Source organism: Mustela putorius, unplaced genomic scaffold (genome assembly GCF_011764305.1).
Source record: "Mustela putorius furo isolate JIRA1106 unplaced genomic scaffold, ASM1176430v1.1 tig00004012_pilon_pilon_pilon, whole genome shotgun sequence".
Lineage (NCBI taxonomy): Eukaryota > Metazoa > Chordata > Mammalia > Carnivora > Mustelidae > Mustela > Mustela putorius.
The window spans coordinates 26,242-51,597 of NW_025422150.1; the positions used below are offsets into that span (position 1 = coordinate 26,242).

The window sequence follows — 25,356 nt, forward strand, 5'->3', positions numbered from 1 at the left end:
ATATTTACTATCTTGCTGGTATCCTTTATATCCATGGAGAGACCCTTTACTTCCTTAGATATTGCTCTGAGAGAAAAGCTTCAACTCACTCATGATTATCAGGACTCTAGGAACAACACAGATGACCCACTTTTCACACTGTAATAACAAGATCTTACATGTGTTTCAACCTGACTTTTCTGGAGTGCTTCCCACATCGTGGATATGCCCCATGTCATGGAATTTGAATAAGACAGAGTATCTCAGACAGGCTGAGCCCTGACAGGTCTGGATGAAAAGCCTCTTTGGGTGGATGGTAAAGGACAGATTTAGGTTTGGGAGTCAGTTCACGACACATTATAATCCAAAAATCACTCAAGTATTAATAGTCAACTAGGAATCTACCATGTACAATCACTGACCTAGGCCAGAAGAAATCTAAAAGATTCGGTTATGTGACAATCCTTGTACTTTAAAGAAGCCCAATTCCTCTCTTTTCTTATGGCATTAAGACAAAATATAGTTCCATAAATGAGACAGATAACATAACTATTACAGAGTTTAGAAATAGTAGAGTTACATACTGGAAACAGATTTTTCTAAAGCAGGTGGAAATGAGCAAAGTCTGATTCTGGTTATTGGGCTGAAGGTGAAAGTCAATGGGGAAAATAAAGAAAGGCCAAGTCTGCGCAGTGTAAGGAAATAGGCCCCAGGGATAGGAAGGGGCACGCCTCATGTTGTTCCCCTACCCAGCGCCTTCCACCTACTGACAATCTGTTGGTCCTCCTGAGCCTAGTTTATGAGGCCCTTCCTCTCCCACATGGCCTTTCCAGATCTCTCCATCGGAACTGCAGGAGCCTCCTCCTGCCTTCCCCAGCACAGTGCCCGTGCTGCTTCTGTGACAAGCACATCCTGCCATCTTCAGAGAACACTGCTCACGTGTCCATTTACCCAACTAGGCCACCCTCCTAAAGGCAGGGGTTGTATCCTATTTAACCCCCACCCCCCACACCAGTGGCCAAACAGTTCCTCACGTAGCCAATATGTACTTTAAAAATTTTTTTCTTTTCATTTAATTGAATGGGAAGTAAGGTAGGATAAATGGAGCCAGGTTATAAAGAGGTATATACATCAGAGTTCACTCATTCAGTTAATATTTATTGAATGCTTACTGTGTGCCAGGCCCTATTCTAGGGCTCTGAGGATATATCCATGAACAAACCAGATAAAACTCTCTCCCCTTGTGGAGTTCACAAGAGATTTATCATGAGGGGTGGGGTTACCATAAATTTATATAAATTCAAGCATACCTAGTGGCCAAAAAACAAAAACAAAAAAAAAAGCACACACATTTAAATAGTTCAGTTACTGGTGTTATAAAAGACTACTGATGCTATGTAGTTTTTATTGCATATTGTATATAATATATTTACTATGTTCATAATATATTCATATCTATGTATCACAGGGATTCTAATTTTAAGACTACACAGAGAACTTCATTGGCAATTTAAGAAATTTTCAGGCATCATTTTCAGCATGCTTGATTTACTTCTGACGCACAGTCTAAAAATCTAAACAGCTTGTGAGTCGTGACTCTACCATACCAAAAGGAAAACACTGAGATTACTGGGCAGAGCATGAAAATGAGGACATGACAAATCCATGTCTGCTCAGGCTAGTCTAATTAAAGGGAACAAGAGACAGTACATTCATGTGAATACACAAGGTCAGTCAACAATGGACAAAACATCAAGAATTAAAACAAAACAAAACAAAAAACCCCAAAACAGTTCATGAGCCATTTCCCATTGTTTTCTTTTTAAAAATCTAAAACAGTAAGATCTTGAGGTCATAAATAAAGAAAAAAATCTTAACATACTGGCTTATTCTCATTAAAGGTTTGTCACTTTCATATATTTTTCAAAGAGTATTTTACAAAGAACACATTAAGAAAAAAATCACTTAAAAGTTTTCCAGTAATTTTACTCTATATACATTAATTCTAATCATTTAACCCTGAAAACAATCTTTACTTGCACAATGTAAAAATATTTTTGACAGTGACTAGAAAAATTCCATTACTGTAAAGCTACAAACAACTTTATGCTCCTAAGAGCAAAGATAATAAAGCAAAAATAATAATTATACTAGTGATAAGCACCAAGATGAATTTTTTTTGCATTTAGGGCCTGATTGGTTGTATTTAAACATAACCTCTGCAACACTTTATTTGGCAAAAAAAAAAAAAAAAAGGTGGGGGGGGATAAAAAGTATACATACAGAGGTCTGGAAATAGTGAAGAATGCCCACTTTAAATATAAAACAGTAAAATCATACTTTTTAAATTAATATGACATTTACAAAATATATTCATGTCACTTCTCTTCATCTTTATACAATTTAGATTGCTCCATTTTTTAATGTGTTGTCACACTAATATAAATAAATACACTGAACCATGGGAGTCTGCTGTAATGAATCCAAGTCATTAAGAACTAGATCCAATAGCTCAAACAATCTTAGTTGCAACTCACTCCAACTACTGAGATAGATTATTATTTACCTTTGTAATTTTTTAAAAGCCTTAGCCAGATGAGATATCGTACGTGTAAGTGTGTGTGTGTGTGTGTGTGTGTGTGTGCATATATGAATGTGCGTGTATGCATGTGCCAGAGCAGTGGGAGTACAACCCAGAAACAGCAGTGATATACACACGAGTCTACACAACGGCCTGCACGACACGGGCAGCCGGACACTGAATACCCCTCCAAACAAACCTGAGGCTGAGCAATGAGGAAATGAGGGGATCTGTCATCATATTGCAGAATTAACAACAGGTCTGGAAAATGAAGACAGGCAGGAGCCCTTGGCCAAGACGTTCCCGTGACGCTGGAGGACGAGAAGCAGCGACAGCCACTTTTGCAGGCAGGGATCAGGGGACCGGATCTGGCTGCAGTGGTAGGGATTCCCTGGGTCTGCAGCCGAGGATCCCTGCAACTTCCTTCCCCAAAGGGCATCTGTCGTGGCCTCTGGCAGTGGCCTCCACCTCACCCAGTGACCTCTATGGGATCCCAGCTTGTGAGCTGGGGTATCCCCTCCTGCTGGTCACAACCGTTAGCTCAGTACAGACACTATCCCTTCTGGAGGCTTGGCCGAAAACCATCCCTACTTTCCATTTTCAACACAGTTTGAGAAGGGGAGGCTCCTTCTGTCCCTGTGGGGTCCCTGAGTTTGAGGTAATGCCAACACACCATACGCTGGAGAGCAATGACGTAGGAAGTCAGGCAGTCCACTTTAGAACTCAAGCAATCGACATTCAATATGAGCCAGTTTTTGTTATTGCAGTAATATTTCTCAGTGAGATAGTTTCTCTACACAACTTCTAATGTATGGGGTAAAGAAAAAAAAAAGTATTGCTGGAAGATGAAAGATTTTTTAAAGTGTCTTGTTGAAACTCATTAAATGAAGGAAAAGGAAACCGATTACTTGTTCGCCTTCTTGGTTCCTGTCCTTGGCTTTCAAGGTCAAAGAGCACCAAGGTTCCTGTTAAGTTACTTAAAGGTTCTCCTGGCCCCTCCACCCACACAATCCTAGGGAATTCCTTGGCCCTCTACTTTCCAAATTTGTAATCATATCCCTGGGTGTGTCTATACAGCTCGTTAATTCAGTTTCAAAATCCACAGCATTTTTTTTCAACAAAATGAGATAGTTACATTCTTTAAATGCCAGCCATGAAATCATCACGAGAAAAAAAGAACAAGTTAGATTATATATACATAAATTGAATACAATTTTCTCCTTTTTTAAGGTGTATGTTGAAGACATGTTTAAGAGTGTTTCTAAAGAAAAGGCCTTAGGGAAGGAGCCCCATACTGTGTCCCACAGTCTGATGCTCTGTCCCTGTGCTGTCAGTTCTTAAGCTACACTCTAGCTACGACTTGCGTCATGAACGCCACCTCCCCAAATGGGCACATTAGATGCAGAGACAAACTTCCTTTATAACTCAGTGAATTTTAGTCACACCAGAAAAATGATCTAACCTGTCCAAACATGCAACTTCTTTCTTCCCCCATTAACTAAACCCCCTTCTTTAAAAAAAAAAAAAAAAAAGGTCAGATTGGAGGGTCAAGTTAAAATCCACCAGATTTCAGGTTAAACTCTCAGGGTAGCATGATTTCAAATTCATAGCAGCCTTCAGTTTTCTGTATTTTCCTATATTTATCCCAAGTAAACTTCCTGGACCATAATATTTAGGGAGAAATTAAAAGGGTTTTATAGTATAGTGTAGTATAGTATAGTATAGTATTAAGTTCCAGAAATTCTCAGTTTATCAGGGTTTACTCTGAGCTCAATGTCCTACAACGTCTACACGATACAAGTACGTGAACAAGAAGGATTTGAAATACAAAAAACCCTTAGCTCTGTGTCATAAATAAATTTGGGTAAAAACGCAAGCCTTCCACTGAATCATCTCGGCAAAGATGGCCCATCTTCTCTGCAAGAAGCAACCTAGGAATCAAGGGGGGACACCACAATCATTTGTCCATTCAGAAACACAAATACAGTGGTAAGGAAGAGCAAGGACTGCACTTACCTTTCCTTGGCCAGGAGGACAGACATTCCCACCAGCTTAGCAAACTCTTCTGATGTCAGGGATCCCTTTTCTGAAACCTACCAGAAACACAGCAGGGACAAAAATGTGTTAATTTAGTCCAAGTACTCACCTAGGGAGACTGTCTACCAGGATACTCAGGAAGTAATTTACCGAATTTCTTACTCAAATCCAAAGAATATTCACTATAGAACTAAATCCTCTTCTCTAGTGTTTAATTCTACAAATGCCGAAGGACCGAGAGAAACACAGTAGAGCTGAAAATACCAAAATACGGTGAAGCCCTCTACAATGTAACGAAGGCTCTATACTGAACTGAAGAAGAACTCTTTGAGATTCTAAAAAGGAACATGTAACAAATTCTAAATGAGTGCATATTTCATGCTCCAGTAAAGGAAACTTATATATAGGTTAAGCTTTAAAATATATGGTAGAAATATCAAGTCTTAAGCCTCAACTTCCTCATCCTCACCTAGTTTAAAAAAAGTGTAATAAATACGAATTATTCAAATTAAACAGGCTCACCACAGAGGCTATGAAGGCAGTAATATTTCAAGTCTCCTAATAAGTAATAGGAGTAGTTTGGCCAGTAAAATCCATCTAAACTACAGCTGCTTTTCATGTATTTTCTTAATATTTTATTTATTTATTTAAGATACAGACAGTGAGAGAGAGCATGAGCAAGGAGAAGGTCAGAGGGAGAAGCAGACTCCCTGTGGAGCTAGGAGCCCGACGCGGGACTCGATCCCAGGACTCCAGGATCATGACCTGAGCCGAAGGCAATCGCTTAACCTACTGAGCCACCCAGGCACCCCTGCTTTTCATATTTTTTGAAGCAATTATTCTGTAAAACAACCTGTGATGTTTTATAATACCACTTATGTAGGTGTTACTCAAAGAAAAAATTCTGTCAGGGGTCACATTCTGATCAAGAAAGTTAAAAACCTGTCCGTGAGACTGAGCTTCAAACAAAAAGACAGCACCTCACGAATTCCAGTTCTCCTTGGTTAAGTTTCAAAAACTTGAACAATGTAATTTTGATTAATATTTATTCACTGTTAATAATAGGTGTTTTGGGCTAGTCCGAAGGTGGTGAGTTATCTCAACTGATTATTCAGTTGAGATAGCAGTTACAGATCGAACAGTTACAGTTACAGATCGAACTCCTTGTTCTACTCTTTCCCCCTTCTCACTACCGTACTTGACTAGTAAAAAAAAGTAAAAAAAAAAAAGTAGGTGTTTTTAATTGGGTCTACAAACATTACTTTTTAGTAAAGTTAAATTCAAAAGGAAATCCTGTTTCTCAAGTTGCTAGGCATTCAGGTCTTGGTGGGCTGACTGATGAGGAGGAAACGGGGTTCACATACTGTCTCCAAGGCTGAGGCCACCATTTCCTCTTCCTTATGGCTCTGAAGCTCAATTACCATGACGCCACTGTCAAAAACTCGGAGCCTAAAAACCACAGATGGGAGAACAAAGCTGTGAATATCTATGATCTTCACCCACTAAGGAGGTGTAGCTACAGCATAACTAAAAAGCTCGCGAATAAGCACTTAATGAAAGTATGAACTATAATCCACATGCTGAAGAAAATATGTCTGGCTCTCTTTAATGAACCTGGGGAGAGGAAAATATAATGCACAGCTGAACATCTGTACTTTTAAATCTCCAGAAACTAACACAAGATGTCTAGCAGAGGGGCTGGTAATTCTGACCTCCTAGGAAGAGCCCACATTCCTCTGTCACTGCCCCCAAGTCAACAAGACTTGGACCACTAGCCCTGATAAGGTGGCAAGCCAGGATAAGTGAATTTTGTTCATTTCATTCCAAAAGGGGCAATATGTTGGCTCACCACACAGACGGCAGGCTCGACAGGCCCAGCAGGCCCTTCCTGTCTACTCTGTATGGAACAGTGGCTCTAGTTGGCAAGCTTCCCTTAGAGGTTCTTTTACCTGAGAGGTAATTTTAGCGCTTCCAGCATCTTGCAAGCATTCACTAAATCTTCTGGTAAGAGCAACTAATAGGAAAAAAAAAATCCAGTTTACACTGCAAATTAATAGAGTGATGTTATATAATTATAATGATCACTAAAAGACAAGAGGAAACTTAACAATTATCATCTATCTGTGACTTAATCTCAGGGTCATGAGTCAGGCTCCAGGCTGGCCCATGGAGTCTAGTTAAAAAAAAATTTTTTTTTTTTTAAAAAAAACAAAAAAAATTATCATTTATCAGGGATTTTAGGTGGCTTCATCACTATAAGGCAAAAAGAATTAATAAAGAAGCAAAGCAGCGCTATCTTACAGAAAACAGCACAAGCCATGTGTGTAATTTTAAAATTAATAAAATATTAGTAGTCATTAATAAAATAAAAAGGAACAGGTGAAATTAATTTTAACACATGTGTTTCATTTAACCCAAGAATTCTAAAACATCAATATATAATCAATATAAAAATTATTAATGATATTTAACTTCTTATTTGGTACAAAGCCTCCTACATGTGGTATATAATTGACACTTCTAGCATAGCTCCATTTGGATTAATTGTATTGCAAGGTCACAGTTGTCACATGTAGCTAGCTAGTGGCCAGCCTTCCAGACCACACAACCTTAAAGAATCAGCCCAGCATGGTGGCTGACAAGTACAGCTTTGAGTCACCCAGAACGGCTCCAGAGGCAGCCCGGCCTGGGGCCACATGCCTGTCAAACCACTGTTTCCAAGGCACAGCCTTGGTCAAATAAGTGAATCTTTGTGAGCCTCAACTTCCTCATCTTCATATCATGCCCTTGATGGGCAGAGTGAGAGAGGCTTCCTCTCTGGGGTACCACGAGAAGAAATGGGGCAGTGCGTGCAGAGCTCCTGGTTCATAGTCAGTACTCACTGATAGCACTCACGGTGACCAGTCAGATGAAGACACAGCAGAGGCTCAAATATACGGCGCTGCAGTAAGCGCTGGAGGGACAGGTCTATGAGCTATTCACACAGAGGCGACTACTGACACCACAAAACTGTGTTTGACTAAAGGGCACGAAGAGTGCATGGACAGAACATGGGGGGCCAAGGACACATGGGTGTGAAGAGACAAGGAGGGTTAAAGAACAGCCACTGCTGATTCAGAGCCCGTGGAGGAGGGCAGCTTTCCCCCGGCTTCTCCACACACCACCTGTCTCCAACCCAGTGAATCTAAAAACAGTCGACAACCCCAGAGAAAAGACATCATACACAGGCTTATTAATCACAGTATGGGCACGGAATAGTAAAGCCAGAAGGTATCAGTCAACCCAAATTCCCATTTCAAAGGTAGGGAAACCGAGTCTCAGTGAGGGTCAGTGAGCTACTCCAGGTCACTCAGCACAACACTGGCAAAACAAGGGACAGAGTCTTCCTCTCAGATCCCAAGGCAGTAGAGCACTCTTGTACCACACCACACCGCTACTGGGATAGTTCTGGTGTTCTCAACCCTTCCTCAAATTGTATTCACTTTGGGGAATTTGTGTTATATTAAGAAAGTCTATATTTAGTTAAAGAACATCTAAATGTTCTATTCTTACTTCCATTCCTTGAGCTCGGTTTACTAAACAGTACACCTCCGTGAGTGACATTATTCCCCCTCGTTCCTGTTAAAATATGGAATTTAGCAAGTATTAGGTTATAATTAGAACCAGTTGGCATTTCTTTTTTTTTTTTTTTTGCTCAAAATGAAAGTTTCTTGACAGTGTTATAAATGTAATATCAATTTGATTCTCTGTCCATACAAAAGTATGAATTTCTATTTCATTAATAATACTGAACAACTAATGTCTTAACAGTGATAAAATTTTTAGAACATTTAAAAATTACATAGGATCCCATTTTTACATCATAATTCTGATGTATTATCATGCCTTCTATTTTGTCTGTAAAACTTTTAGAGGATACAGTGCATTGACGTGGTAAAACCAAGGCACAGGATACAGTTACAAGAAGTATATATAAACCTTAGTTAGCACTTTGTGCCAATTTTGGAAACATTTAGAGGAGATCATAAAGCCTGAAAAATTCTCACATCCTATTATGATTTACAATTAATTGTGCAATAAACAGACTATTAACCACCATTCCATTACTAAATATATGGCTATCACTATATAGGCTGTAGGCAATTGAAAAAAGTTTCCAATATTAAAACCTGGTATAAGTAGGTGGTTGATGTGGATATTGTGCCTTGTATTAGCTAGATAATTGTCTTAAGTTTCCATTTTAATTTGCAATGTATATGGCAGTTATCAATCTTTATGCTATCTTCATTACATAAATGGTGGTGGGGGGGGTGGTTCTCCAAAAATTAAATCCCTTCTCCCTACAAAAGACAGAAGATTTACAAGAAGGAAACCATGTAAGAAATGCACAGATAACATTAATAAAATCCAAATATGGACTAAAGGGTTGAATTCCAATCTACCAGGACATTCTCTTAATTTAGGGTGAGGAGCTAACACATTCCTGTGACAATTCATTAGTTTATTAATTAAAAAAAAATCACCATGACATTTTTCAAAATAGTAAAGTCTTGGCTAGAGCGTCAAGCATTGAAGGAAAGTCGTTAAGTCTTTTCATTCATAAAATGAAGAGGGACAAAAGCCTTTCCAAATTTAGGGGCCGGGAGGCTATTCCATTGAATTTAAAGAAATGAAATAGAGTGGCAAAAATTGTACTTAATACTTTTAAAGGAAGTGTTTTCGAAACTTAAGGTAAACATTTAGACCCATGAAAACACATTGCTTGGCACATGCACGCCATGAATAGAACACTTCTGAAGGCAGTGACCGCCTGGCCACCACGGCACCTGGCTCTTGCCCCACCAGCAAAACACTTCTGAGGTCCTTGTCCCAGCTCCCCTCACATGGGGGCCTCTGGCTTCTGCATCTGCTGGATTTGCTTCTGTAGCTGGTCCTTGTCCAACTTCATCTTGGCTTCAAGAACTTGCCTGAGGGATCCTATGCTTTCATAGATGGCCGCCAACCCAGCATCAACTTCTGCTTTCATTTCCTTCATGTCCTCATTCATCTGTAACTCCAGCTTGCTGATGCGCCCATGCACTTTCTCTTCTTCCTGTTTTGTTCTCTGCACTTCCATATTCTCCTTCTGACTTCCTTCTATTTTGTCAAGTCTGGCTGACATCTGGCTGACATCTGGCTGAGCTTCTTCTCCATGTCCCTTTCGCTGGCTCCACTGTTTTCCTTAACGACCAAGGAAAGCTGATCAATTTTCTATAAAAGTTCTTTCTCTATCCGTTCTTGTTCCTGTTGTAACCAATTCCGTGCAGATAAAATCTCATTACTGAGTTCCTCAATCGTACCTTTAAATTTTGTATCCAGAAGTTGAAGCTGGTGGTTACTATCTCTGTGGGACATCTTCAGTTTGGTGCTTTGCTCTGATATCGACAAGGCCACTCTGTTCAAAAGCTGAGAAATCTGTCCCTCTGCATCTTTGATTTTTGTTTCCAAGATAAGTTTGGCAGCTTGCTGTTCTTTGTTCAAGTGCTGGAGCCCCTCCTAAGTTGTTTTGTGCTCTGCAGAGAGTCTGGCTATGCTGGCGTCACATCTTGCCACTCTTCCCCGCAGGTCCCCCAAACCCGAGAGCTGACGCATCTCCAAGGTCTTTAAGGCGGAATTCGTTCCATAGCTGATGTTGTCCCGGGCCCGGATCTGCTCCTGCAGTACCTCGATATCCCGATTGAGCTGCTTCACAATGGCAGTTATGTTTCTGATGTGCTCCTCCAAGAAGAGCCTGGCCAAGCGGTCGCCGCCCCCTTTGTTCTCCATTTTCGGCAAACTGCCAACAATGTCGTCCTTAATCCGGAAGGCGTGCTCCACAAGGGCCGCGGTTGTCTTCTCGTGACAGAGGATCCTATCTTCCAGTTGTTCCACGAGGCCTACAGAGGAGTAGGGTGCCATGGTCAGGGACTGGCTGTGTCGGGGCATGGTTCTAACTCGCCTTAGATGCATATTTTCCATATATTATACCTTTCCTCAGTGACGAGAGAAGGAAATGCAGTGTTCCGTTGGGCCATTTTCTTTTTAATAATTTAATTTTCGGCGCGGGGGGCGGGCGCGCCGCGGCTGCCCGTGTCCTCGCCGGCGCGGCTGGGTGCGGCGGCCGCTGGCGCGGGCTGGGCGGGGCGCCCGGCTGCGGGCCCGCGCCGCGGGGAGCGCCGTCCAATCAGCGCGCGCCTGCGCCTGGCCCGGCGCGCGGCCCGGCCGGGTTCGCGGCTCCCGGTGGGGCGCGAGCCGCGGCGCGCCGCCCGAGCCGCTTCCGGGCGCGTTGCCTGGACGCGGTTGCGGTGGCAGCCCGAGCTGGAGGCTTTCCCCGCGCACCCCAGTTGGCATTTCTTAACAGAAATCACAATCAGAGTAAAATCAGGAATCATAGAACTTCCTAAGAAGTCTTTAAAAACTAAATATACACACAGGAAAACCTAGTCAGATACATGAAGCATTTCCAATTCAGTATGTGGATGTTAACATCATTATTACTGTTTTCACATTTACTTCAATGAGAAGAGGGCCTCTACACCACGTTTCAAAAAATGTATTGAAATGTTTTAAGTTGTTACAACTAATAAATGAATAAACTATGGAATTAAACAGGAATATCACCACTGTAACCCCAAATGAAGTTGACAGATCTAGCTATTGACTAGCTATTGACTATCTAGCTATTAGGGGCTGCTGCTACATCACAAAAAAAAAGACAAACAGGCATTATGTACCCCTTGATGAAAATGCACAGCACCCTCTATGAAATATTCAACAGAAAAAAAAAAAAAAGAAAAAAGAACTTTAGCTGTAAATTCCAGTCTATAAGGAATACAAGGGGCAGGGAAGTATGTCAAAATAAAATCAATAAAATCTGAGACACTCTATAAAATAAACCACTAGCTTCTTTAATAAATATATTATGTGGGATAGAAAAAAGAGATAAGAGAAGGGGAAACACGGAATTAAAAAAAAAAAAAGGCATTGAGAGAAAAATCAACCGATTGCAAGGTATCCTGATTTGAACAAACTAACCATAAGAGAAAATGTGAATACTAACTAGATATCTGAAAATAGTTAAAAAATTATTTTTCACTTTTCCTGTGTGAAATGGGATTATAATTACATCTAAAGCATGTTTATCATTGTAATTACATACTGAAAAGTTTACAAAGTGATGCGATGTCTGGGATTGCTTTAAAGTAATGTTGAGTGAAGGCTGCTTACACATGAGCCGGGATGACAGGCACACAGGGATTCATTATACTATTCTATTTTGTCACGATGGAAATACTTCTTTTTTTTTTTAAAGACCTTATTTTTTTAACAGACAGATATCACAAGTAGGCAGAGAAGCAGGCAGAGAGAGAGGGAGGAAGCAGGCTCCCTGCTGAGCAGAGAGCCCGATGTGGAGCTCGATCCCAGGACCCTGAGATCATGACCTGAGCGGAAGGCAGAGGCTTAACCCACTGAGCCACCCAGGCGTCCCCACGATGGAAATACTTATTAAAATAAGCGTTTTAGGGCGCCTGGGTGGCTCAGTGGGTTAAGCCGCTGCCTTCGGCTCAGGTCATGATCTCAGAGTCCGGGGATCGAGTCCCGCATCTGGCTCTCTGCTCAGCAGGGAGCCTGCTTCCTCCTCTCTCTCTCTCTGCCTGCCTCTCTGCCTACTTGTGATCTCTCTCTCTCTGTCAAATAAATAAATAAATAATCTTTTTTTAAAAAAAAGGCGTTTAATGAATGGAGTTTTGATTGCCTGAGTAATGTCAGAAGATATATCTGTATTATGAAATGATTAACAGCACACTTGTATTAACATCCAAACATCTAAATGTCTCTAAACATCTCGAGATCATATATTTCCTTTTGAAAATCAGAGATAAGAAAAGCTTTCTATCAAAGAGACTGAAGAAGTTACAGATACCTGAGATGGAAATTGAAAACAATCTAGATTTTGACAACAAATCCACGAATAAGTACACTAAACTGATTTAATATTCCTAAAAGGAAAAATAACATGTGGGTTGAATAGTAGCAGCACTGGGAAAGGAACGTAAAGCTGGTGTTTAGCTTTCCGATGACTTGGCAGTTACTTAACACAACCGAGAGCCTGCCTGCATTCTGTTTTTACCTCTAGCGGTGCCTGCAGCATCCCAGCCAGCTGCTTGGCCAGCTTCATGTGGTACTGTGTGCCCCCGAGCCGTAGGTTTCCCTGGTAACTGGGTTAGCTATTCCCATGCTCAGCAAATAGGACTTAAACCTGATGGTCTATAAGTAGAGAAGAAAATGCACAAAAAGACAAATACGTGACATTCATCTCTCCACCCCAACATTTGAAATCTTTCCACTGTAAACTCCATTCTACTAGTTATTTCTGTATCCACCCATTTCTTCCACCTTGTTCCTATAGTATAAACTCGAAGAAACTGGATTTCTAGGAGTTCCCTGCATAAAGCTAATTAATTAGTCTTCTTCCTTCTCCTGTCTTGATATTTCATACTTCAATGACCTCACAGGTCTGGAGTGAGAAGAGGGTTAGGAAACAACTGTGCTGTATTTAATGCCAACCAAATGACAGAGCCAAAAACTTAGAAAGGAATGTGGCTGGGATCAGTCTGGAGACAAATTTAATGAAACAAATATCAAACATATGGTTATGTATAAAACAACCACTCCTTACACATTTCACTATCTCGCTTTTCCACACTCCAAGAGAAGGTACTGAAGTATCTTTTAATCCTAATGGCTGACTTTTTCTTTAATACTTTCATATATCCACAAGCCCTAACAGAAATCACTACATTAAGAAAGAAACTGCTGACCCACCAAAACATCACTGCATTATTTGCCCAATCTGGTTTCTAATGCCTTAAAAAGGCAACCTATTTACCTCATCTTCTGTGATGTCACCTTGCTTGTCTTTGATCTTATTAGCAATTGATTTTGATAACTCCACCATTTCCTTAGCCTGTCAAGAGAACAGTAAAAGACTAAAAAAAAAATCATGTCCCCAAAGTGTCTGTTTACAAAACTCCTATCATAACTGGTAGGAATCCAACAGGTGTAAATTACACATACCTTGACCATTAGCTTGCTGAGGTCTTCAAAGGACTGAAATGAGAAATGAGTTTTTTTTGGAATCTCTCTAAAGAACTAAAATGTTTTAAAGCAACAGAATACTTTATTTTCTTCCCTTAGACAAACATTTTTGAAAAGTCCTACAAATATCAATTTATACATTTTTTAAAAATTTATATAAATATTTACATAAGTAAAAACCCATCTTATTCTAAGAGTTTGATTTAGCCTGTTTCCTGCTCTCTGTCTCTCTCTCTCTCTCTCTCTGCCTACTTGTGATCTCACTCTGTCAAATAAATAAATAAAATCTTTAAAAAAAAATGGGGAGATAAACCATGTAGTTCAAAGAACAAACTCAGGGTTGCTGGAGGGGATGTGGAGTAGGGATGGGTTAAATGGGTGGTGGGCATTAAAGAAGGCACTTGTGGGGATAAGCACTGGGTGTTAAATATAAGTAATATGGGGGCGCCTGGGTGGCTCAGTGGGTTAAAGCCTCTGCCTTCAACTCAGGTCATGATCCCAGGGTCCTGGGATCGAGCCCTGCATCAGGCTCTCTGCTCAGCAGGGAGCCTGCTTCCTCTTCCTTCTCTGCCTGTTTCTCTGCCTACTTGTGATCTCCATCTGTCAAATAAATAAATAAAATATTTAATAAATAAATAGATAGATAGATAGATAGATAGATAGATAAAACTGATGAATCACTGAATTCTACTCCTGAAAACAATACTACACTCTATGTTAACTAACTTGAATTTAAATAAAAAATAAAAATAAAAAATGCTTGACTTTACACCAGTGTTAAAGTGATAAGCATTCAGTAGAACTCACACTTTGAAGTGTGAATTTTGATCTTTTCCCAGGCTAGTGATCTGATGTACAATCATTTTCATCAGCTGCAGTTTCCCAGCAGCTGTGTGATCATGAGTGTGTACAGTTGATACCCTGACAACAATTGTGTGTCTGTATAGCCCATGTTTTTGTTTTTTTCTACTCAGTGCAGTATTCAATATATTACATGAGACATTCAACACTTTACTACAAAATAGACTTCCTATCAGATGATTTTGTCCAACTATAGGATAATGTGTTTTTGAGCACAATTAAGGTAGACTAGGCTGCTTTGTTTTGTTGACAGTTTCCTTTGCTGTGCAGGAGACTTTTATCTTGATGAAGTCCCAAAAGTTCATTTTTGCTTTTGTTTCCCTTGACTTTGGAGATGTGTCTTGAAAGAAGTTGCTATGGCTGATGTCGAAGAGGGTTAACTGCCTGTATTCTTCTCTAGGATTTTGATGGATCCCTGCCCGTGTTGAAGTCTTTCATCCATTTAGAGTTTATCTTTGTGTATGGTATAAGACAATGGTTAAGTTTCATTCTTATGTACATAGCTGTCCAAGTTTCCCAGCACCATTTATTGAAGAGACTGTCTTTTTTTCCACTGGATATTTTTTTTTTCCTGCTTTGTTGAAGATTAGTTGACCATAGAGTTGAGGGTCCATATCTGGGCTCTCTACTCTGTTCTGTTGGTCTATGTGTCTTTTTTTGTGCCAGTCCCATGCTGTGTTGGTGATCACAGCTTTGTAATAAAGCTTGAAATCAGGCTATGTGGTGCCCCTAGCTTCGTTTTTCTTTTTCAACATTTCCTTGGTGATTCGAGATCTTTTCTGGTTCCATACAAATTTTAGGATTGTTTGTCCCAATACTTTGAAAAATACCTTTAGTATTTTGATTGGGATGGCGTTGAAGGAATAGATTGCTCTGGGCAGCATAGATATTTTAACAATGTTTATTCTTCCAATCCATGAGCATGGAATATTTTTCCATCTTTGTGTCTTCTTCAATTTCTTTCATGAGTGTTCTGTAGTTCCTTGAGTAGAGATCCTTTACTTTGGTTAGGTTTATTCGCAGGTATCATTTGGTTGTTGGTGCTATAGTAAATGGAATCGATTCTCTAATTTCCCTTTCTATATTTTCATTGTTAGTGTAGAAGAAAACAACGGATTTCTGCACATTGATTTTGTATCCTGCCACATTACTGAATTTCTGTATGAATTCTAGTAATTTTGGGGTAGAGAATTTTGGGTTTTCTACATAAAGTATCATGTCATCTATGAAAGAGAGAGAGTTTGACTTCAGAAGATATTTGTAAATGACATTACAGATAAAGGACTGGTATTCAAGATCTATGAAGAACTTCTCAAACTCTCAACCCAAAAAAAACCAATTAAGTAAAAAAAAATGAGCAGAAGACATGAACAGATGCTTCTGCAAAGAAGACATACAAATGGCTTACAGACGCATAAAAAAAGTTCAATTATCATTAGCCATCAGGGAAATTCAAATTAAAACCACATTGAGATACCTCTCCTTACACCAGTTAGAATGGCAAAAATTGACAAGGCAGGAAACAACAAATGTTGGAGAGGATGCAGAGAAAGGGGAACCCTCTAACACTGTTGGTCGGAATGTAAGTTGGTACAGTCACATTGGAAAACAGTATGGAGGTTCCTCTATTAAAAATAGAGCTACCCTATGACCCAGCAATTGTACTACTGGGCATTTACCCCAAAGATACTGATGTAGTGAAAAGAAGGGGTACATGCACCCCAGTGTTCATAGCAGCAATGTCCACAATAGCCAACCCATAAGGAGCTGAGATGCCCTTCAACAGATGAATGGATAAAGAAATATGTGGCTCATATATACAATGTAAAATTACTCAGCCATCAGAAAGGGTGAATACCCATCATTTGCATCAACATGGTTGGAAGTGGAGGGGATTACGCTAAGTGAAATAAGTCAAGCAGAGAAAGACAATTATCATATAGTTTTACTTATATGTGGAACATAAGGAATAGTATGGAGGACATTAGGAGAAGGAAGGGGAAAATGAAGTGGGGGAAATCAGAGGAGGAGATGAACCATGAGAGTCTATAGACTCCAGGAAACAAACTGAGGGTTTCAGAGGGGAGGGCGGGTGGGGGAATGGCTTAGCCTGGTGATGGATATTAAGGAGGGCATGTATTGCATGGAGCACTGCATTATACACAAACAATGAATCTCAGAACACTACATCAAAAATAATGATGTACTGTATGGTGACTAACATAACATAAAAAAGAAAAGGTAGGCTAGGCTAAGTTATGATGTTGGGTAGGTTTCATGTATTAAATGTATTTTTTACTTTTAATATCTTCAATCAAAAATGGGTTTGTTGGGAGTTCCCAAGTCAAGGAATATATGTAGTCAGAAAGAAACTGCCTTGAGAGAGATGAGCTCAATGATTATCAATGAAAAAAAGTATCCATTTTATTCATCTCTTAGACAAACAGAAAAATAAAACATTTTCCCCTTGGAATAATATGTATACAATTATATAAATATATATTATATACAGTGTACAATAATTTATGTTATATATTAAATAATAGTTATAAATATTATATAATAAATTGATATTACTATATTAGGCTAATATATTTCCCTCTTAGAATAATACATGTTTAAATATATATCATATATTACATAGTATGTAATTTAATGTAATTTACAATTACATCATATTTACAATTACATTAAATTATATGCAGTATATTTTATTCTATTTATAAATACATATTGCATATACATTTATGTATATACTCATCTCTTAGAAAAAAAAAAAAATAACATTTTCCCCTTAGGATAATATATGTGTATTTATATGTAATATATGTTAAACTACACAATATAGGATATATAATTATGTATATAAAATATGGAGTTATATACAATACATTTAGTATATGTTATAATATGTAAATATACATTTCATTTATGGACATACATAATAGAAATTCATCTTCTATAGAAACAAAAACAAAACCTAGAAAAATAGATGTATATTTAGAAATAGTTATATATATAAAAATATAACATGTATATATTAACACGTACCTATAATCAAATTAAATATACACAGTATATAGTTTATATAAGTACATATTTTTAGTTTATACATTATGTAATTATATTATAAATTCTATAAATTTATAAACTATAAACTAGATAATTTATATATATCATTGAGTTGTATATTATATATAATAGTTTTTATATAATCATATAAAATGTTATATATTTTACATAAAACATATTATATTGCATGCTATATTATGTATATTATATATTATAGGGGATAAACTATATTACATATAAACACATATTATTCTAAGGGGATAAATTTTATATTTTCCTATAAGAGATAAATATAGGTAATATATATTTATAAGTAGTATGGAACTAACACAAAACCATATAATTCATATGGTAAAATGTTGAAACGTTGACCAAAATATGAAAACTGCTAAACCTGTCAGAAAAAGACAAGACAAAAAGCTTTCGTGTATATCTATAAACTAAAGGTGACACTCTCCAAAGGTTTAAAGATTGTAATTGCTACTTCCATTTAAAAATTCGAATTCTAGGGGCATCTGGGTGACTCAGTTGGTTAAGTGTCATGTTCTCAGGGTCCTGGGACTGAACCCTGGGTCAAACTCTGGGCTCATGGAGGAGCTGGCTTGAGGGTTCTTTCCTTCTCCCTCTGCCCCTTCCACCACTCATGCATGTGCACGCTCTTGCTCTCTCTCCCTCTCTCAAATAAATAAAATCTTTTCTAAAAATAAAATAAAAACTTTAATTCTAAATTTAAAAAAAAAAAACTACATACAAATCGAAATTTAACCAGAGGCCCCTGCCCCCTCCAAAACAAAAAATCAGTACTAAGCAAGACCCAGAACAGCTCATAATTTACAGTTCTCCATGAGCAGAACTTATCCCATAAAGTACTTTATTTTACAATCTGCTTATCTTATGGAGCTAATTTTGTCCACTTTGTTTCATTAAAATTTCAAATACAGTGTAAAAGTAGAACTGTACGTAATAATCCATCTAAAACTTCTGTAACATCGTCATTATTTTCTGTAGATGATTCTGAGACTGTCTCATTCTACTGGTATTGGACCCTACTCATTCTTTTCTCTCCTGGCAGGTAACAACTACTGCTTCCAAGGCCTGTATTTTCACTGCCTTCAGGAAATAAATCTTTCTCAGCTTGAAACAGATGAGGTTCATCCATTTGATTATTTTTCCTCAGAAGTTTCATCTCTTCATTCATAGTTAAATTTTCCCAGTCTTTCACCATTGAGTTTGATCTTTATTTCCTTTATCTGTTTGATCTTCTTTTTCTAGCTCCTTTAGATATAAGGTTAGATTGTGTATCTGAGACTTCTACTTGAGGTGGGCCTGTATTGCTCTAAACTTCCCTCTTAGAATAGCTTTTGGTGCACCCCAAAGATTTTGAACCGTTGTGTTTGATATTCATTTGACTCTGTATATCTTTTGATTTCCTCTTTGATTTCTTGATTGACCTGTTCATTGTTTAGTAGCATGTTATTTAATCTCCATGTATTGGTGATCTTTCCAGATTTCTTCTTGTTGTTGATTCTTAGTTTCATAGTTGTAGTCAGAAAAGGCACATGCTATGACTTGGATTTGTGAATTTGTTGAGACGTGTTTTGTGGTCTAATTTGTTCTCTGTTCTGGACAACATTCCATGTGTACTTGAAAAGAATGTATATTCTGCTGCTTCAGGATGGAATGTTCTGAATGTATCTGTTGATTCAATACGGTCCCATGTATTATTCAAAGCCATTGTTTCCTTGATGATTTTCTGTTTGGATGACCAGTCCATTGATGTAAGTGAGGTGTTAAAGTCCTCTACTACTATTGTATGACTCTCAGTTACTTCTTTTATGTTTGTTATTAGCTGCTTTATGTATTTAGGTACATAAATATTTACAATTGTTATATCTTCCTGTTGGATTGATCCATTTATGATTATATAGTGTTCTTCTTTGTCTCTTGTTACAGTCTGTTTTAAACTCTATTTTGTTTGATGTAAGTATTGCTACCCTAGATTTCTTTTCACATGCATTTGCATGCATTCTCCATCTCTTCACTTTCAATGTGCATGTGTCTTTAGGTTTGCAATGAATCTCTTGGAGGCAGCATATAGCTGGGTCTTGGTTATTTTTTTCCATTCCATCTCTTTATGTCTTTTGATTGGAGCATTTAGTCCATTTACATTCAAAGCAATTATCGATGGATATGTATTTGTCATATTGTTACTTGTTTCATGGTTGTTTTGGTAGATCTCTCTTTCTTTTCTTGCTCTCTTCTCTCACAATCAGCTGGCTTTCTTTAATGAGATACATTTGGATTCCTTTCTCTTTCTTCTTTGCATGTCTATTACCAGTTTTTGATTTGTGGTTACTGTTAGGTTTATATGTAACATCTTCTGCATATAATAGACCATATTGAGTCAATGGTCACTTAAGTTTGAATTCATTCTTTACTCCTCTTCTCTCCACAATTTAGGTATGTGGTGTCATACTTTACTTTTACTTTCTCAGTATGCTCACTGTTTTTTATAGTTATACTTACTTTAACTCCTTTTGTGCTTCCCACTTTTCTTACTCCTGCTGATTTTTGAAATTCCATGTTTTAAGCCCCACTGGTTGTAAGAACTCACAAAATTAGGCCCTTCTGGTTTTCAAAGCCAAATGTAATGGGGATTCATCTTCCCTACATGGGGTCCCTGATGTGGAGGTTTGTTTTTCGCCCCTCACCATGCCTGCAGCACCCCTCCCTCCTGCAGACACTTGTATGGGTCTCTTTAGCTCCAGACCATGTCTCTGTCCTTACTACCCTCTTTCAGTGGCCCCTTCTCTACATTTAGCTGTGGAGTTTGTTCTGCCAGTCTCCGTGGCATTTTTTGGGTTATTTACACTGATGCATTTATTTAGTTTTATCTGTGTGAGGCGATGAGCTGAAAGTCCTCCTACTCTACCATCCTCCCCAGGAGTCTTTGATATTATTTTAAATGGTATTTTAAAGTTTTGTTTTCTTATTGGCTGCTGTGATATATAGATATCCAGTACACTTCATAAATCCATACATTCAACAGACACACGAGAAGATGCTCAACATCACCCACGACCAAGGGAAATGCAAATCAAAACCACAATAACACCTCACACCTGTCAGAATGGCTAAAATCAACAACACAAGAAACAACAGATGTTGGTGAGGATGTAGCAAAAAAGACCCTGTGTGCACTGCTGGTGGGAAATACAAACTGGGTGCAACCACTGTTGAATAGAGTGTGGAAGTTTCTCCAAAACAAAAAATAGACATATTCTGTGATCCAGGTATCTACCCAAAGAAAACAAAAGATACTAATTCAAAATGATACCTCTAGGTTCAACCATGTTGTTGCAAATAGCAGGATCTCATTCTTTTTTATGGCTCAGTAATATTCTTTGTGTATATATATACCACCTCCTGTTTAGCCATCCATCTTTTTTTTTTTTAAGCCATCCATCTTTTGATGGACATTTGAGTTCTTTCCATATCTTGGCTATTGTAAATAATGATGCAGTAACCATAGAGGTACAGATAACTTTGTGAATGAGCATTTCTGTTTTCTTTACATAACCCAGTAGTGAAATTACTGGATCATATGGTAATTCTATTTTTAATTTTTTTCAAGAACCTCTGTACTGTTTTCCACAGTGGGTGTACCAGTTTGCATTCCTACCACCAGTGCACAAGGGTATCTTTTTCTCCACACCCTCACCAACACTTATTTCTTATCTTTGATTTTAGCCATTCTGACAGGTATAAAGTGATAGCTGATTGTGATTTTGATTTGCATTTCTCTTTCATCTTTTCATGTCTGGGTTGGCCATCTCTATCTTCTTTGAAAAAAATGTCAATTCAAAGAAAAAAGTCTATTCAGGTTTTCTTCTGCCCATTCTTAATGGAATCATATTTTGGGGGGTGTTGACTTGTATAAATCCTTTATATATTTTGAGTATTAACTCCTTATCAGATATATCATTTGCAAATATCTTCTTCCATTCACAAGGTGGCTTTTTAGTTTTGTTGGTGGTTTCCTTCACCGTACAAAAACTTATTTGGAATAGTCCTAATTGTTTATATTTACTTTTGTTTCCCTTGACTGAGGACACATATCTAGAAAGATGTTGCAATGGCTGATGTCAAACAGTTTACTGCCTATATTTTCTTCAAGAAGTTTTATAGTTTCAGGTGTCACATTTAGGTCTTTAATCCAGTATATTTATTTTTGTAGCAAAAAGGAACAAAATGACCATTCTTTTGCATGTAGCTGTCCAGTTTTCTCACCACCACTTATTGAAGAGACTATCTTTTCCCCTAGTGTGCATACAGTCTTGCCTCCTTTGTCCTAGATTAACTTTCCCTATAAGTGTGGATTTATTTCTGGGCTCTCTAATCTGTTCAATGTGTCCATTTTTGTACCAGTACCGTATTATTTTGATTACTATCGCTTTATAGTATATCTCATAATCTGGTTTGTCTTCAATTTCTTTCATCAGCATTCTATAGTTTTCAGAGCACAGCTCTTCCACCTCTTTTGTTAAGTTTATTTCTAGGTTATTTTATTCTTTTTGGTGCAATTGTAAATCAAATTGTTTTCTCTTTCTGCTACTTCATTATTAATTGTACAAAAAAACCAATTTCTGTGCATTAATTTTGTGTCCTGAAACTTTATTGAATTCATGTATTCTAATTGTTTTTTATTAGGGTTTTAGGGTTTTCTCTGTATAGTATCATGTAATCTGCAAATAGTGAAAATAACTTCTTCCTTACCAAATTGGATGCTTTTTTTTTTTTTCTCTTGTCTGATTGCTGTTGTTAGAGCTTCCAGGAGTATGCTGAATAAAAGTGGTTAAGAGTGGGCATCCTTGTCTTGTTTCTGATCTTAGAGGGAAAGCTCTCAATTTTTCACCATTGAGTATGACATTAGCTGTGAGTTTGTTATATATGACTTTCACTGTGTTGAGGTATGTTGTTTCTAAACCCATTTTTTGGAGAGTTTTATCATAAACGGATGTTGAATTTTGTCACGTGCTTTTCTGCATCTGTTGAGATGATTGCATGGTTTTTATACTTCATTTTGTTTGCTTGGGGTGATTGATTTGCAAATATTGAGCCATTCTTGCAAACCTGGAATAAAACCCACTCGATCATGGTGAATGTTCCTTTTAATGTATTGTTAAATATGGTTTGCTAATATTTTGTTGAGAATTTTTGCTTCTGTGTTCTTCAGTGATAATGTTCTGTAGTTTTGGGGTTTTTTGTAGTGTATTTGTCTGTTTTGGTATCAGGGTAATGCTGGCCTCATTAGGCTGTACTTCAAAGCTATACTTTCTTTGCTATTGTTTTGGAATAGATTGAAGACAATAGGTATTAACTCTTTTTTAAATATTTGGTAAATTCACCTATGATCTGTCTGATCCTGGAATTTGTTGGGAGTTTTTTGATTAGGAATTCAATTCTGTCAGCAATAATTTGGTTTTTGAATTTGTATGTCTTCCTGATTCAGTTTAGGATGATTGTATGTTTCTAGGAGTTCATCTATTTTTTTTCTAGGTTATCTGATTTTTTGACATATAATTTTTTGTAGTACTCTATTATAATATTTTGTACCTCTATGGTGTTCTTTGTTAACTCTTTTGTCTCTGGTTTCATCCAGTTCCTTTTGTTTTCTTCTCTTGATCAGTCTGGCTAAAGATTTATTGACTTTTTTAATGTTTTGAAAGAACCAGTTCTTTGTTTCGTTGGTCTTTCCTATTCTTAAAGACTCTACTTCATTCATTTATGCTCGATTTTTATTAAATCTTTTCATCTACTAATTTTGGACTTTACTTTTCTTTTTCTAATTTTTTTAGGTTTTCAGACTGAGGTTTTTCTTATATCTTTGGGTTGGCTGGTATCTCTATAAATATCCCTTTTAGGTCTCTTTTCTCTGGGTCTCAAAGATTTAGACTATAGTGTTTTCATTTTCATTTGTCTCCATATATTTTTTAATTTGCTCTTCATTTTCTTTGTTGACTCATTTATTGCTTGGTAGCATGTTGTTTAATCTCCACCTGTTTGGTTTTCCAATTTTTTTTCTGTAATTGGTTTCTATTTCACCCCATTGTGATTAGAAAATATACACGATATGATTCAATCTTTTTAAATGTATTGAGACTTGTTTTTTGGCCTACCATGTGATCTATCCTGGAAAACATTCTGTGTGCATATAAAAGAATTTGTATTCTTTTGTTTTTATGTGGCATGTACTGTATTTATCTGTTAGGTCCATCTGACCTACTGTATTGTTCAAAGACACACTTTCCTTATTGATATTCTGCCTGTATGATATATCTATTTAAAAAGTGCTGTGTTAAATTTCCCTACTATTACTGTATTACTCTTTCTTCCTTTACAGGTATTAATATGTGCTTTAAGTATTTAGGTGCGCCATTGTTGGGTACATAGATATTTATGATTGTTGGATCATCTTGTTCAATTGATTCTTTATCATTATGCAGTGCCCTACTTATTCTCTTGTAAGTCTTAAAGGTCTGATTTTTTGTGATATAAATATTGTCACCTTGGTTTTTTTTTTTTTCCACTTCCTTCTGTATGAAATATCTTTTCGATCCATTCACTTTCAGCCTGAGTGTGTCCCTATATCTGAAATGAGTGTCTTGTAGGCAACATGTAGATGTGTTTTGTTTTTTATCCATTGGTCCACCCTATGCCTTATCATTGAGGTGTATAGAGCACTTATATTTAAGTAATTATTTTCAGTGTGTACTTACTGTCATTTTGATTGTTTTCTGGTTGTTTTTGTGGTTCTTCTCTGTTACTTCTTCTTTTTACTTAAGATTATAAATTTATCTAGTGTTATTCTTGACTTTCCTTCTCTTTTTTGATAGCCTTATGGGGTTTCCCTTTTATGTAACTTTTTGCTTCACTCTGACTGCCTTTAAAATTCTCTTTATCATTAACATTTGACATTCTAATTATTCTGTGTTATGGTGTGGCCCTCCTCGGGTTCATCTTGCTTGGAATTCTATGGTTCCTGAACCTGGCTGTTACTTCCTTCCCCAGGTTAGGGATGTTTTCAGCTATTATTTCTTCAAATATATTTTCTACTCCTTTCTCTTCTCCTTCGGAGGCCCCAAATATGCAAATGCTTACTTATTTGATGTTGTCTGAGAGATCCCTTAACCTATGCTCATTTTTTAAAAATGCTTTTTTTCTTTTTGCTATTCAGCTATCTTCTAGATCACTTATGTGTTCTGCATTTGCTAACTTACTATTGATGCCATCTAGTAGTTTTTCATTTCTGTTATTACATTCTTCAACTCTGATTTGTTCCTTTTTGTTTTCTCTTTGTGGAAGTTATCCCTGAGGTCTTTCACTTTTTTCTCTAGACCAGTGAACACCTTTATGACCATAACTGTAAACTTTTTATCAGGCATATTGATTATCTCTGTTTCATTTAGTCTTTTTCTGAGGTTTTGTTTTGTTCTATTATTTGAAGCATATTCCTCTGCCTCCAATTTTACTTGATTTTCTGCATTTGCTACTATGATTAGAACAGCTACTTATCCGAAACTTGAAGGAATGGTCTTGTGTATGGTCGTCCCTTGTGTACACTGTGTGTTCCTAGTAACTTTGAAGGGCTGGCTAGAATTGTGGCTTGTGTGATCTGTGGGTACTGGGGGGCACTCCATGCGGGGGCT

The 25,356-nt window shown here is 37.5% G+C and overlaps 2 pseudogenes; both read right to left on the reverse strand.

The window, feature by feature from the left end:
• Nucleotides 1-1,116: 1,116 nt before the first annotated feature.
• On the reverse strand, nucleotides 1,117-24,432 carry LOC123389770 (annotated as a pseudogene).
• LOC123389767 lies at nucleotides 9,078-10,661 on the reverse strand (annotated as a pseudogene).
• Nucleotides 24,433-25,356: the final 924 nt, after the last annotated feature.